Below are 16,405 nucleotides of genomic sequence, written 5' to 3'. Positions count from 1 at the left end.
GACAGTTTCCAGGCTCTCCAAAATCCTGTGTCTCTCCAGGCTTTGCTTTAGGAAACAAGATCAGCTGTTGAAAGTAAACCAAGAACTGGTAAACTTTATGAGACCTGGTAGCAGAGTTTTCAACTCACTGAGTAGAATATTAGGCTTTTAGCTCTTGTTTGATTAAAAGTTTGTATATTTAGTTTCAGCAATACTATTATTTCTCTCCATTTTTTTAGACAAATCAGGTAGGTAATCTGCTGCCAGACGCCTTGATATAGTGTTCATTTTAGATTTTTTTTAAGGTCTAGACTATTTATATTTATATAATATTTATATAATATTTATAATTTTATATTTATTATATTATATTTGTATTTTTATATAGTGTTGAACTAATGGTGGAATTTCTTGCAAAAATCCTCATTTATCTTTCTGTAAAATAGAGAAAAATATATTTATCTGTACAGCCTTTTAAATTTTACTGCTGAAAATTCTGTAATAGATAGTGAAATAAGTATCATTTGAGAGTACAAATTTTATGGGGACAGATGGTTTTATGTATCTTTAATTAAAAAACATATTCCATGTAGTATTGCTGTTTCAGAAACAGGACACAAATAGGCCATCGTCACTTCCTTGGTGTACAAAATCTCATTTTAAAATATTGGTGTGGTTCTTGTTATTACCCAGGCTTTTCAGTGATGCAATTGTATAAGTGACATTTTCTTCTTGTGTCCCTTGAGATTTTTTAGGTAAAATAGGGAATCACTCTGACTTGAGGTATTTTGAGCCATCTGCTTAGCTTCTTCTGCATGATTTGTGTCACGGTAAACCTTTGAAGGATCTATTCAGTCTTTTCTCAAATGGGGAAGGAAAAATATAGTGGAAGATACATAGGAAATCTGTAGCAAAGTGAAAAAATAAACACAGATCCTCTTGGGAACCAGTTCTGTGCTCAGAACCTAGTACTTTTCTTGCCAAATAAGAAAACTACAGAATAACTTTTAAAAATAGTCATGGTGCAAAAATGCAAAAAGCCTGTAGGTATTCACTTTTCTTTGGAAGCTGAAATTCAATTTCCAAGTTTACTTCAGAGGAAATATCCATGTAAAATCATATTAACAGACAGAATGGTATCTGTGATATGCATAATTTCTATGATTTGAAAATATTTTCACCAAACAGTGGGTTAAAATGAATAACATGGCTAAAAATATTTAACATCTTTATGTATATATAAATATCTAGCTTAAATAATTTTGTTTTATTTAGCAATACTGTCAATCCAATTATATTTCATGAAGCCTAAATAGTGGAAGTGCAAGGAATCAATCCAATGCCCATTAACCAGAGGTCTTTCTGGAAACACGCCAGTGTTGCTATATCATATCAGTGACTAAAACTCACTGGCAGTTCATGCAGTATCTCCAAATGTAAGCAGAAATTAAATATAGCAATTTCTCTGACTGAAAGTTGATGTAAATATACTCATGGAATTTATGAGTTTTTAAAAATTAACTTAATCCACATGAATCCAAATATACACTATCCATCCACAGCTAATCATTTCCCACTTTTAACTTTATTAAAGTCATTTACAGTTCAATATACAATAGCTGTGACTACTGTGGCTCAGGAACAGAGGTTTCCTTCTTCTTTGTTATGGAATCCAATGAGAATGCATTGAGACATGCTGGCTACACTGCAGTGCAGTTGAAGTTTCCAGAAGATGAGCCAAGGGCTCCTGAGGTAACAGAAGCCAAGAGAGAAACACCACTGAAATATCCCAGAAGGTGGCACAGCTGACAGCCCAGTGCACACAGCGTGGAAGGAGCTGGAAGCCACTGTGCCACTGGGGAACCAAGACCTACTTGCCATCACTGAAACTCGGTGGGATGAGTCCTCTGACTAGAGTGTGGCTATCAGTGGCCACAGGCTGTTCAGAAGGGACAGGCAAGGAAGGAGGGGTGAAGGCATTGGCCTCTACATCAATAAATGGATAGACTGCAAAGAGCTGTTTCTGAAGAACAGCCACAAACAGGTTGAAAGCTTACAGAAAAGAATTGGAGAGTGAGGCAACAAAGGGAGCCTGGTTGTTGGTGTCTGCTCCAGGCCACTTGGTCAAAGAGAACTATTGGCAAAGCCTTCTTGCTCTAGCTATGGGAAGCATTGCACTTGCAGAGTCTTGTCCAGCTGGAGGACTTCAATCACTCCAACATCTGTTAAAAAATGATCATAGTGAGCTGTAGCCTATCCAGGAAAGTCCTGGAGTGCATAGAGGATAACTTTTTAAGTCAGGTAATAAGCAGCCCTACGAGAGAGGATGGAACACTGGATCTGATGATCACCAACAAAAGTGAGTTAGCTAACCCTGACATCAAGATTGAAAGCAGCCTGCACTTCAGTGGTCATAGAATACATAGAATCATAGAGTCATAGAGTCATAGAATCATGGAATAGTTTGGGTTGAAAGAAACATTAAAGATATCTAGTTCCAACCTCCTGTCAAAGACAGAGAAACTTCCCACTAAACAAGGTTGCTCATGCATTGGTGGAGTTCACAGTCCTAAGGGATATGGGTCAGGCAAAGAGTAAATTCGGGACCCTGAATTTTAGGAAAACAAACCTCCAGTCAAGGAATTAATTAATAGGAGCCCCTGGGAATGTGTCCTCAGGGACAAGGAAGCAGAACAGACTGATACTTCTTTCAGGACACTTCCCATAAAATTCAAGATCTAGCAATCCAGAAGTACAAGAAATCAGTAAAGAAAGTCAAGAGAGCACCATTGCTGAGTTGAGATCTGCTGGTCAAACTAAAAGGCAAGAAGGAAATTCACAGGCAGTGGAAGCACACCCAGGTATCCTGGAAAACGTGTAGGTACACTGCCTGGTAATGCAGGGATGAAATCAGGAAAGCTTTTCAGCCACTTAACTGGAGGGAAGCTTGTTTTTCAATATGTTCCACCACAGCTATCACTATGGAACATAGTGGGCATGATATTATCTCCTCCTCCAGACTCTTAAACTTGTTTTGTAAGAAATGGAAAATATATGAGCAAGAACAAAACTATCTTATTTTCCCCTAAAGCTTATCTACAATAAAATAAACATCTATTCAAACTTGAGGCAATGAATAAAAAAAATATTTTGTAACAATTTTTGTCTTAGACATCATCCTAGATTTAATGAATTTAAGTGATTATTCACATGTTTTCCTACAGGTAGGTGAGACAAAGATTTTTCAGTGCTAACATTAAAGCTGTTGAGCCCTAGGAACAGACTGCAGGACCCTATCTGAGACACTCGATTCTCTGTGCATGCCTGGGGAGAGATAAGCTCCATAGACAGAAGCCAAATCAGGCAACATGCAAAGCAGAAAGCTGCCTAGAGTTAACCATTAGGAAATTCTGAAAATAGCAAGGCATCCATTTATATCCCCTGACAGTTCACAGCCCACAGCCTGAAGGTAGGAGACAATATCTTGTCTTACTTACAAAAGAAATGAAAGGCCTTGGGTTAATGCATTCATTTGCCAGAGGGTATCCAGACCATAGCTACTGCTTCCCAAGAGAAAGCAGCAGTCCGTGCTGCCAGGGAACAGGCTCCTCCATGAATTTGTGACACTGTGCAGGGATGAATTCACTGCTCAGTGAATGAATAGGTACCAGGTCACTTGTCAATGAAGTGGGAGAGGGATTTCTAAGATTATGCTCCCTGTTCCATGTCTTATTTTGAATTAAATAGGTCTTTATTAAATTATGTAATTGTGTTATGAAGCAGTGGATTCTATTCTGCTACACACTTATGTTTGTACTCCCTTTGAGCCTCTGAGAATCTTTGCAGCAGGATGCATGTTACTGGTTATGGCATACTGAGGGAAGTTTTGTGGTTTTAAACCTTTCTCTTGGTGAGTCCATAAAAATCTTAACTCCTATGTGGTGGGTATAGTCACTCAGGTCAATAAATTGTTGCGTGAAAAATTGAGAGGAACAGCCACTAGTATCACAACCACTTACTACCTAGTGAATAAAAATAAGAAAAAATAGATTTATATGAGAATAATGTAATTCTAGACAGAACAGTGTTATGAAATCGTTGCTGAGGGCTACTGCACAGGTACACAAGTCTGAGGTCTGAGAGAATTCTTTAATAAATGGAAGTATTGGCAGAAAAATTATCAATGAAAACTTGGTAGTGATCTTGCTTGTTACATGTCTAGTTTAGTGGAGATTTCACAAGGTCTGTCCCAGCTGATGGGTAGACTGAGTTTGTTGTGGCACCTAAAAGAAAGCTGCACAGACTTTAATATAATATTGACTGGTTTTTTGCTTTTCAAATTTAAAATTACTACTTTCCTTTTGTTTTTATTATCTTCACTATCTACATTGTCAGTCTTCTTGCACAGTGTTACTCTCTTTTAAGCCTTTGTGACTTTATGCCACCTCTACATTGACATTATGAAAGAATTTCAAACAAGTATTTTAACAAAATTTATCAAGTCTTGAATGGACTTCAGTGTCCCCAAGGTAAGAGCTCCCAATTCTACCAGTAATAACACCAGAAAGAGCTACATTTCTTTAAACTACTTCCATCAAAGCATCTACAAAGAGTTAAAAAGTAATGGGTTTATTAGCATAGATTTTGATCTAGAAATCAGTAACATTGTCTCTTCATCTCCACTGGGCTTTGACATGAAACAGCACCTGAATAAAATGATCTTGTGTAGCTGAGGCACTTCTGGATATTTGCCACACATGAGGAACTTTTTAATGTCAAAACTGCTATTTGTAGAATATTCAGACATCTCCAAGATCATGTGGTTTTTAAATTCAGACTATTCATCACAGGGACATAAGTGATGTGATATTTCCCTCAATTTCTATAAAAAGTTAATAGTATTATAATTTATTTTTATTGTTACAATAATTTTCTTAATTAGAAGTCGTGTGCTCTTGTAACTTTTTCACTGTTTTAATTCATTTAATGCTTGTATAACGTAAGTGTTAAAACTCTGCAGCTTATAATAATTTTCAGAATGTAGATTAACGTAGCAAAAATTTATATACAAAGTGTAATGGATATATGTAAGGACGTCAAATGTTACAGATAGACACAGAATCACAATGTGAAAATTTAGTTTCATTATTGTTTGCTAATCACTGATATGCAGAAAATGTAGTATTGCAGCATAATGCATCTAAAGTGTGCAAGCAGAAAAAAAACTAAAGCAAAAGTAAAATGCAGAATGAGGAAAAAAATCTCACAGTAAAATTCTCAATTAGAAAACATGTATGTATTGGACAAGTTTCTTTACTGAAGATTCCCTGGTTGCATCATTCTCTTCACTATAATCTGTGCAAGTACAAAGGGCAGTACATTTTCAGGATCAAATTCAGGTCCAGCTCAAAATATTACCCTGAACATTATTCTTCCCATAACTTTGATCAAAACTGAAAAATATGACACTTCCAAATGTCAGTCTTGAAAAGGTAGAAAATTTGAGTACAAAAACTGGGATGTATCTCTGATTTCAATGAGAAAAATTATATTCTTCCTGGGGATGACCAAGATTCAAGATCTCCATCAAAACGAAGTTCACCACTAAGCACTTACAAGATTATAATGAATTTATTTAGTATTAGTGACAATATCTCTAGATTTAAAAAAATAAGTAAATAAATACTGCTTGCAAAATTTTCTGAACTGTCCACAGTTTTCACCATGAGCCAAACATTCAAACTTAGATCTCCATAATGCAGAAGCAAAGAAGAATGGGACCTGAAGGCCCCCCCAGAGAGCATAGGCTGTATGTGCCCCATAGCTGCTGACTCTCTGTCCACTCTCTGAGCTAAACTGAAGCTTGGTAGACCTGTCACTGTGGCATTGAGCCCAAGCTAAAATATCCTGCCTGTGAGTAGGCTCAGTGTCGCGCTTACTGCGACAGTTCAGCTTCCAGCCAGGATGGAGTGTGGGCAGAATGAGCTCATGTCTGCCCAGAGAACTGACAGAGCAAGCTTTCATCTGCTTGAAAAACACAGGCAGAAAGTCTTAGAGTGACCCCTATTTAATCTAGAATGTACATGGTTAAAGTCTCTGAAATCTGTTACCAGCTTCCCAGCCAGCCAATGCCAGCGGTTTTTCCCTATCCTTTTATCATTAACAGCTCTACTGGCAAGGTTTCTAGAGCCCGATCCTGAGAACACTTTCTGCACTGATTCACTATTTTCAGCAAATACCAGCAAAGTGGTGTGGTATTTTTTGTGGCTCTCCTTCTTTCATGAGTCAAAGATTAAAGTGTACCTGTAGAGCCTGAAGAGAATCTGGCAAGGGGATCATCCCAGATTTTTCAGTAGTCATTTATTGAACCAATCTTTAAGAGTTTCTTGTTCTCTTGAGTTTGAGTTTTGAGACTTTTTTCCTGTCAAATGGGTACTTGATTTAGCTGTCTCTGTCTCTAAGGTAATGATAATAAAAAGTGATATTATTCATTATTTGGTCCACAGCAGCAATACAGTGGCTGAGTTAAATCAAAAAGCAGAGCAGAGGTATACACAATGTCTAAAGAACTGCTAATTTACATAAACCTTCAAACAGATAACAACTTTGGATGTCAGATCACAAACTTATTGTGATATCCAATACAGTGAAACTTTTATTGTTTGGTTGGTCTGTAAAGATCTGCAAGAAGGATGTACTCAATAATAATGAAAGCCTAATCAGAGAAAGAAAGAAAAGTGCCTGGTACCATACAGAGTTTGGTCTCTAGACTTCTGTTTCAACAGATCCTAGAGGCTGGAGTGTTTTCAATTTTAAATCAGTGCTGGAACAGCTCAACATACTTGACCCAAGTGCATGCTCACTGTTCCTGTTTTGTTTTCTTTTATTTAGAATTATTATTCAGTTGCACTGAAGTAAAACCTTTTTGCACCTACCTCAAAGCCATTTGAACCAAAGGAGTCATTCTTGTGAATAACAGCTCTTATTAGGTCATGACCTGGGTTTTTAGGGGGGAAAAGGCATGTAAAACATGCTGATCTCTGTTAGCCTGGTCAGTGTGGCACCAGGAAAGGACTTGGATCATAAATGGGTGACAGTCAGTTAACCTTTCACTCATAGATGACTGTTTGTTGGCCACAAATGACGCCAAGGGAGTTGAAATATGTTTTAATAGTCTGTTTATATTTTTCTACCAAGGTCTTAGTGCCACATAACTCATTTTGGCATTTTTTAAACTTAATTTTGCATTAAGAAAACCAAGGAAACAGTGAACCAAATATTTATTTTTCAAATAGCTATAAACATTTCGCAGAAACTCTCTATGCATCAGTCACTTATAAAATTTGTTACCTTTTCCTAGATACTTGCCTTTATAATCAAAGCCTAATCTTAGTGTGATAATGGAGATAAAAGCCAGAGGATAAGTGTAGCATGTTGTACAATACAGTCACTAATGAGTGAAGGGATCAAGCCTGGCCTGTTGCACACTATTCAGACTGAAGGTGGGACGTGCTTGTGTGTATAAGTACATTTTCTTCTAAGTCCTTTTTCCAGTGTAATAAATCTTTAATCAAAAAATTAATAATGCTGGCGTGAATGATACTATAAGACAAGCCTTGGCTTTCTCTTCCCCACCTTTTTTTCTCCTTCTCCTTCTCCTTCTCCTTCTCCTTCTCCTTCTCCTTCTCCTTCTCCTTCTCCTTCTCCTTCTCCTTCTCCTTCTCCTTCTCCTTCTCCTTCTCCTTCTCCTTCTCCTTCTCCTTCATTTTAATTTTATTTTTACACAGGCTTAGGCCCTCATTCTGAAATGTACTCAAGTAGTTTTTTTTCTTTTAAGCACACAGTAAGTACTTGTTGATGCAGGACCACGAGAGCTCTCACTGAAGGTCAAGTCACTCTTGTTTCACTATGATTGCACACTCTTTAAGATGACACAAAACCATAAAAAAGTTTTAAAATATAAGAGTCAGGAAGAGATCGTGACAATTATGTTGTAATTTATGCTACCTTATTTGATAGTATAAATTCCATATTTGGAAATTATTGCTTCTCCTGTCACCTCCACAAAGTGATTCTTCAATATCTCTTGCTGTTTACTGATGTCATGAGTCTGAGTACATAGCCACCAGATAAAGCCCTTTATCTGATTTGAGGAAATTCATAAACTGTGAACTGGTTTATCCATCAGGATTGAACAAGTTCAAACACAGGTAAGAGAAAGAAAATTCTGATTGACATTTTGCTTTGAAAATAATATCCTCCAAAACATCTTTGCATTTTCCTCTGGGATTCATGCACTGGGAAGCACACATTTCTTGTCATGAATCCCAGCATAAATCTTGAAAATCTCATGCAGAACCCAAAATATTTTTTCTAATGTGTTATTCATTAAGTTATTTCTTTACATTGTAGTTTGTTGGCAGCTGTAAATTCATTCCATTCTATCCACATTAAAATAATGCTGTAGTAAGATTCGATGAGGTTATTAGGTCATGAACAACTGGAAAAATTTCTAAAACAGAATCTACAAATGTCCAAAGAGGCACAATTGTAAAAGGACATTGCATTGCTAGTACAAAATAAAGAATAAATAATCAAAACAAATTGATGAAAAATTAATTGCAGACTATTTCTTCCTTTATCAATAGTGGTTCATTTCCTTATATCCAAGCTCTTTACAAGGGGGAAAAAAAAAACCTAACAAACAACCCAGAGATTTCTAAAGCATGTCCTGACAAAGGCAACAGAGCTGGGGAAGTGTGTGGAGCACAAGTCTGATGGGGAGTAGCTGAGGTAGCTGGGGGTGTTTAGTCTGGGGAAAAGGAGGCTCAGGAGGGAACCTTTTCACTCTACAACTATCTGAGAAGAGGTTGTCATCAGGTGGGGTCAGCCTCTTCTCCCAGGTACAAATGACAAGAGGAAACAGCCTCAAGCTGCATGAGGGGACTTTTAGACTGGAAATTAGGAAAAAAATTTTCTCATAAAGAGCTGTCAAGCATTAGAACAGGCTGCCCAGGGAGGTGCTTGAGTCAGCATCCCTGGAGATATAACCTGTGGAGATGCAGTGCTTAGCAACATGGTTTAGTGTGGACTTGGCAGTGCTAGATTAATGATTGAACTCAATGATCGTAAAGGTCTTTTCCAACATAAATTTTTCCTATCATTCTATGATATTTGAAAGATACCTTTCACAGGTTCAGTTAGCTGTTGTGCCAGTGGAAACATGAGGAAAAAGTGTTATTCAACCTAGATATTTTGTCCAATTCAGTTTTTAAATAATTCAACATCCAACTTGATTGAAAAGAAATAAGCTCAATAGTCATATTTTAGTCAGGAATTCTGTTAGCTAGTGTGCCTCTCTTTGCTGTTTTAGCCAACAGCTTGTATTCTACACACAGCTTCACCAATATAAGCCTGTGTGAAGGGGACATGACTCTTGAACAGAATGACAACATCTTACTTTCACTGTATAGAAGAATAAATATTTCCCTCTAGTGAAATGACAACTAATTCATTACAGGAGATACTTGAACCTCTGATATTTTTGGAACAGGTTTTTTCAAAGACACTGCCTCGTTTTGGTTTATGCAAAATATTTGGAATCTAAAGACATCATCTAAGTGCCAGTCCTTAGGTTTTTTCTTATTTTTCGGCTCCTCACTTACCTGATTCTTACCACTTGCTCTCATAGAAAACTCAGTATTTTGTGCCACTAGATGCAGGTCTTGTTCTGTTTCTCCTGCAGGACAGGGGTTCTTAAGGCTTAATTTCCTCACTGCCTGGGTTTTGACCTGAGATATTATCATGACCATGGAACTTCAGGGAAATAGTCTAATATTAAGGAGGGGCAAATATCAATTAAAGTACCACTTCAATTTCTTCCCTGAAATGTACTCTGAATAACTGGGATAGTGGCTTGTTGCAGGTAGACTGCAGCTTTCTGCTGAGCTGTATAAACATTTAATTGAACCTCCACAATAAAGAAAGGATTGAGGATTCGATATCCAGGTAAAATAAAAAACCATGGCCATCCAAAAAGTTATTAATTTTTTTTGGTTTTTTTTTTTTAATTAAAGAAATATAAAACCTATGAAACATCAACAACTCAGCATGTACATATGTACAAATTCTTTTGTATGTCTGCAAATAGAAATGACACATTTAATGTCATCTTCATAGATGTTTTTTCGAATTGCAAACAACAACATAGCAAAGTTTTAATTAACATAATTGATCAGTGAAGATGTATTTAGGGTACTTAATGTTCTTATACCACAACTACAAATAATTTCAGGCATAATTCCAGCACACTCTTTACAAAGAAAAAAATAGCAACGAAAAATTCCACAAGAAACCCAAATCAAAACCCTAGCATCCCTCCCCCCAACCTAGATTGACTATTTATTCTTTAGACACATTAATTTCCAAACACCAACTTATCTCAGTAAGATTAATATAAATTTTTAACTTAAGTCTATCTATGATATTAGTAACTTTTGTAGTTACTTATGATTAATGACTTTCAATTAAATGAACTTTGTGATAAATATTTTACTGTGGCCTGTAAATGATATTTCTCAATGACACTGTCTGGTAAGAAAAACCCAGTATCTCTACAGTAGCCATCAGGGTAAAAGTAAGCATGAACATGCTGATACATTAAGTTTTCTATTTCTGTTTTATCTAAAACAGTTAATTAGGATAATGTATAACCTACATGGATGACAGTGTATAATTAATGTCACCCTCAGTACAACTAAAGAATAGATTTATGAAATCCACTATTACAATATATCTGCATGGATTTCAACAAACTATATTTATGAGACTTTTTGGAACTTCCAAGCATATTTTGGAAGAAGTATTAAGTTTAAATTTTACTGTAGTTGTGTGGGTCTCTTTTACTGGATTTTCAAACATGATTAATCAATTTAAAGATAAATCAAATTTCCAACAAATGTTCACTGAACTTTTCCACTAACTTCAATGTCTGTAAAACAGATCTTTAAATAAAGATATACAAACACCACAAGCTTCAGCAATTCAGTAAAGATAAGCATCAGAAGGTCTGATTATTTATATAAAACCTTAAAAACTTTTAAAATATTACTTTCTCTGTAGACTCCCTGTATTTCTGTGCTGAAAAAAAATCCCATAAGAATCACTTCTGGCATTTCTGCTGTTGGCTTCAGCCAAACCCAGGAAGTATGTTTGAGTAGGGAGAAAAATATTTTTTTATTTTAGGATACAGTTTGAATTAAGCAAATTTCTCTAACCATGGCTTTGTCCATGTCCTGGGAAAAAGTTCAGATAACTTCTAATTTTGCATTTTATTTTTTAAGAAGTTCATTAATCTTCAATGATATAAAAATAATTTGCATTATCATTTAGCATAGTTGTGTTTATATGTCCATTTAAAACATTGATCATCTCTAGTTATTTCAAGCTTGAAATCAGCTCCTACATTTTATAAATTAATGTTATATTTTTGTAGAGCCATGAATCAGGACAAAAGCGGTAGTTTCTCCAGCAACAGGAAATCTTAGCATTTATATAGCTGGTGAGAGAGTGAAATTATTTTCTGTAGCAAGAATTTAACTTTCATTTAATAAAAAATGTAATAAATCTAATAACTGAAGAGTCTAATTTCAGATTTCTTCAAGAAAAAGCATTGGTGGGTGATTTTGTTTTAATAAGTATTGTGTTGAAAAACAGTTTTAACAGAAAATGGTAGTAGCAGATTAATGTATCTCTTCTGTGCTGTGTTTGGTGAGAGATTAGAGTAGAGGGAATTATTTCTGTTCAACACATCATTGTGATAGTAGCCTTAAATATGTTTCTGTTTCTGTTAGCAGTAAAACCCAGCGTTACCGTATGTTTCCTCTCCATCACCACTGTGCTACTGACATCAGCTGCAAACCTAGCAGCTCACACTGCCACAGTGACTTTCTGTGGCTTCTGTAGCATGCATTTCAAGTAATAGAAACATATGTTTGCCTGTTCACTGTCCAGAATAAACATATTTTTAAGCAGTTGTTGTAAACCGTGGCAAAGCACCATTTGTCTGCACACTGCAGTATGACAGGCTGTGTGCTGTATGTTAGGAAAAATTTCTCTGACAGTAGATCCTGATGTCTTTTAATTATCCCTACCCAGCATACTTTTACTCAATAAGTACAGTACTTTACTCAATTATTAATCAAATTTAATATAGAAAAATCAAATGTGTTGCATTATACGTAAAAACTCACAGTCAGTACAACATCTAGGCTTACTAGACTATTTTATATTTTACTGTAATGTGTAGATGTGTCTCTTATTCATGGCTGGGTTCTTTGCTTGTTCACTGTCCAGAATAAACATATTTTTCCTCTTTTGACCTGTCAGGTCTGAAGTTCAAACACAAGCTAAAATTACCATGGGCTCTTAAAAGAAAACTAGTTTTTCTGTTAACATTGTGCAGCTCCAGGGAAGGATTTCTCTACTATAAAGCATTTGTTGTCCCTTAGACAGGTTGAACCAAAACAATTCCAAAAGAAAACTGATCATATTATTTTATAGCCGTATTTTATATTAACATTTTATCTTTAAAAGTGGCAGATATATGTTCTTACTCTGGGTATATTGAATTAATATTTTGTTGGCTGGCACCTTTCACTTGTCTCAACAGGAGAATGGGCAAGGAGCTGCAGTAATGTCAGACAATAATTACAGCAGTGAGTCATTGCTACAGAGCGACCGAGGAGAAATACAGAGGTTATTTTGTCTTGCACTTTTCCAGAGGAAATGCAGAAGGAAATTATTTTCATGTGCAGGCAGCAAGAATATTAAGGGCCAAATTAAAAATATGTTCAAGTTGCCAGAGTTACTTACTGCGTTGTTCAGATTTTCAACATTTTGCAGAGCCATGTCTACTGTTTGCAGTTACAAACTCTATTAAGAATATCATAAATTTAAATAAAAAGTCCATTAATTTACCAAGTGCACTGTTTCTCAAGTTTATACTAAAGATAGGAGTGTGAAAAATTTAGTATTCTTATTCAGTATTCTTATTTATTGTTGCTATTTCTGGTTTTCTCCAATCAGACACCAACTGTGATATTCCCTTTCTGCTTCCCTTTGTTACTTTTACATCAGTTATTCATTCCAAGACAGGCAGCAATCAAGGTGGTGAATTGTTCTTGCAACTCGATTAAATGAGTTAGCAAGAGTTCAATATTTTGTGAGTAGTGCTGACTAAGTTTTTGTCATCTCATTTCTTCAATTTCTCAAAGTATTTTCCTTTCTTTTAGGGTAGCTTTTAGTTTACTTCTAATAATTATTTACCTCATCTGGTGTTACATTCTTGTTATCTAGTTAATCTTGATTCATGAAAAAAAGAATTCTGGGTCTATTTAATTTAGTTTGTTTTCATAAGGAGAGTGTACGCTGCCCTAATGAAATCTAAATACTTCCTCCTCCCCCTTTGAAATAAAAAGAGAAATGTTATGTTTAAGAAGAAGTTTTATTTGCTAAAAAATAAAAATAATCCAAATGGATGCCCAGGCAATCTATCTGTAATCTGGACAAGGGCACTGACTACGATGGCTTTTACTCTATAGTCTGGCAGGGTTCAAACTCACAGGGTCCTCCCTGGTCACCACAGATGGCTCGTGCCCTGTCTCTAGAGAGGAGATGATCTTTCCACTGATTTTAAAAACTGGCAGACACAAGAGATGTTTCCCTTTATCATTTAGTGGAAGTATTAAATGATGAATAAGTTAGGGTATATAGGTAAAATACTGGGGTTGGGATTCAGAGATAGTTACCACATTATTTTTAGTTCTGTGTTTAGCCAGCTTTTGGCAGACATTTTAGTTTCAACCTCAGTGACAGCAGTATTTCTCTAGTGTGATTATTTATACTTTTTTCTCCTGTTCACAACATGTTATCTATCACTGAATATTTTTAAGATATCTTTTTTATAGGGGTGACTTAGCTATTCATGGACAACTGCTACCATTGGGAGTCTTGGTGAGATTTTGCAATATGTTCAAGAAAAAGCATATTGGCAAGAATTCTAAGAAACTAACAATATTTAATGTAGGCATTATAAAAAAGGAGTTTGATTCCCAAATAATTAATCAAAGCATTTTTGAGGGAAAACAACCCCCAAATCTGAACTTAAAATGAAGTTGCTCTCTGGTTTTGTTTTCTTTTATTTCTTACTAGCATTATTACAATTAATGTCTAGACTTAAGAGTATCCTAACTATAATCTCATAGTGGGTCCACCTAAGTGGTTGCAGTCCAGTGGGCTTTGGTTCACAAGGGGACTTAATCCCCTAAATTCCATTATGAATGGAATTATTTGACTAACACAGCATTTCATGAAACTCTACCAATCTCAGCATCTTTACAACTGGGTTTCATTTCAGAAACTGAATCTTTCTAAAATTTAGATGCAGCTGTGAGCCAGATGGAAGATGCAAGTTAAATCCTTCCTCAACCTCAAACATTTCTAAACTAGAGGGCAAAGTAATGTCAGTCACATGGATTTTAAAAACAAAGATGTCTTTCACATGCCTGACATGCAGGACATGCCTAAGTGGTGACCAGTAGGTTAGAAGGACTGAAATGTAGGTGCCCTCCGTTCCTGTCAAAGTTAGGAACAAATAAAAGCCCAGTGAGGAAAGAGCTCAGAAAAGGAAACTCTGGGTACAGGATTCCGATCCCCATGCAACTGTTTTGTTTTTTTCCATGATCATTTCCATCAAAATTAACTACTCCTCCTCTGAGAAGCGATCAGAATCTGGGATTCCCTCCTGCCATGTGTAATGAGCAGGCTGGAGAAAGGACATTTTAGGCTACAGAGACAAAACTGTGGCGGGAATTTGGAGGCATCCCTTTAAAGTATTTCCCAAAGACAAGCTTTTATGTGTTCCTCTCCTTTCATCGTGCTGAATCTTTTAAATCCTACTTCAAGACTCCTGGTTCTCTCTATTTTGTTGTTAAGGATATTAGGCCATGACTCATGTTTATGAATTCCAACCATGGAGATCTCTGCTGAAATTTTTAGTACTATGGCAATGGTGAAATTTGCTCTTAACTCAGGATATTGAAGAGATTCACGCTGAAGTAGTTGAGATGGTTCTTTACATCTCTTAATGATAGTTGTTCATGTTTGCAGTAAACTATTGTCTTGTTTGTTTGTTTACAGACAAAGTAATTATCACTCACCAACAAAGCTGGATATGACTTCTTAGCTGTTGCATTGAGAGACTGCTATAAATTAAAGGACTGAGGGATCTCTAGCAACTCTAACAGAAAAAAAAAAAAGCTTAGAGAAAAACTAGCTAATATTAAATTCTGGGAGTTCTGCTGAACTCTCACTCGTTCAAATATAAATAAATAAATAAATACAAAGTCTAAGCTTAGATGCTTGATATGTAATGCACTGCAACAGAAACGACTTCCTACATTTTTAGTGATATTTAGCGTACAACTTTTTCACATGGATTTATGATTTTATTTATTTTTTTAGAATTTTCTATATCTCATACTGTATGCTGCAATTTTTACAGCTGTATGTTGCAGAACTATACCATTTTAATATTTTTTTGTTATTTATTTAGAATTATCCCGAGTTTATCTGTTAAACTTTTTAAATATGGTATGAATAGAGTTAAGCTGTATATATTTGAAAGAATTTGAGGTCATCTAATCACTGCAAAAGCAAACATTTCTGATGTAAATTTAAGATTACTTTTCAGGCTGCCCTGCAGTTGATGTAATATTTTTAAATCTACTCTTTGCACACAATATACCTTACTTTTATTTCAAGGGACTGCAGATAGTCAAGTTGTGCCACACAGTAAGAATGATGGAAAGCAAAACACTCTTAAGGTTCTCCCTCACCATCTCAGAAGTGAGATCCCAAGCTGACATTGCTATAGCACCATAAAAAAATGCTGAATGTTTCTAACATCCATCCTAGATAAGATATAACAGTTGCAACATTTTTAAAAATTCTTCTTAAGTACATCAACTATGAATTTTTCTAGTTTCTAAATGAGTGCTGCTCTGTTCCTCATATTGAACTTAGAGTTTCATACAAAATTGATCAGAAGTCATCAAAATTTAATATATATATACAAATGCAGTATTTCTTTTCTTCCGCTTTACTCATGATTTAATTGCTATTGCTTATTTGTTGCTTTTTCAATTTCACTGTATGCAGATAAAGTTTTGGTTTTCTTATATGACCACGAATTTATTTTCATGCCTATTGTGTAAATCAGAGCAGCATTTCCCCTTCTTTCCTTGGTGAGAATTTCCTGGCAGTGAGCAAGTGAAAGACTGGAGATGTACTCCTAAAAATGTTCTTTGAATTTTAATAAATAATGAGTTGCCTTTTATTCTTAACTTCATTTCCTTTGTCTCCAAGA

The 16,405-nt window shown here is 35.6% G+C and overlaps 1 protein-coding gene across 1 annotated transcript in view; it reads left to right on the top strand.

Annotated features, from left to right (window-relative positions):
- The window catches only part of ANGPT1 (angiopoietin 1), a 153,606-nt gene that overhangs the window by 122,260 nt on the left and 14,941 nt on the right, over positions 1 to 16,405 (top strand). The gene's annotated exons all lie outside the window — the stretch shown is intronic.

The sequence above is a fragment of the Sturnus vulgaris genome, chromosome 1 (genome assembly GCF_052056855.1).
Source record: "Sturnus vulgaris isolate bStuVul1 chromosome 1, bStuVul1.hap1, whole genome shotgun sequence".
Classification (NCBI taxonomy): domain Eukaryota; kingdom Metazoa; phylum Chordata; class Aves; order Passeriformes; family Sturnidae; genus Sturnus; species Sturnus vulgaris.
This window is presented reverse-complemented; position numbering and strand designations above follow the sequence as displayed.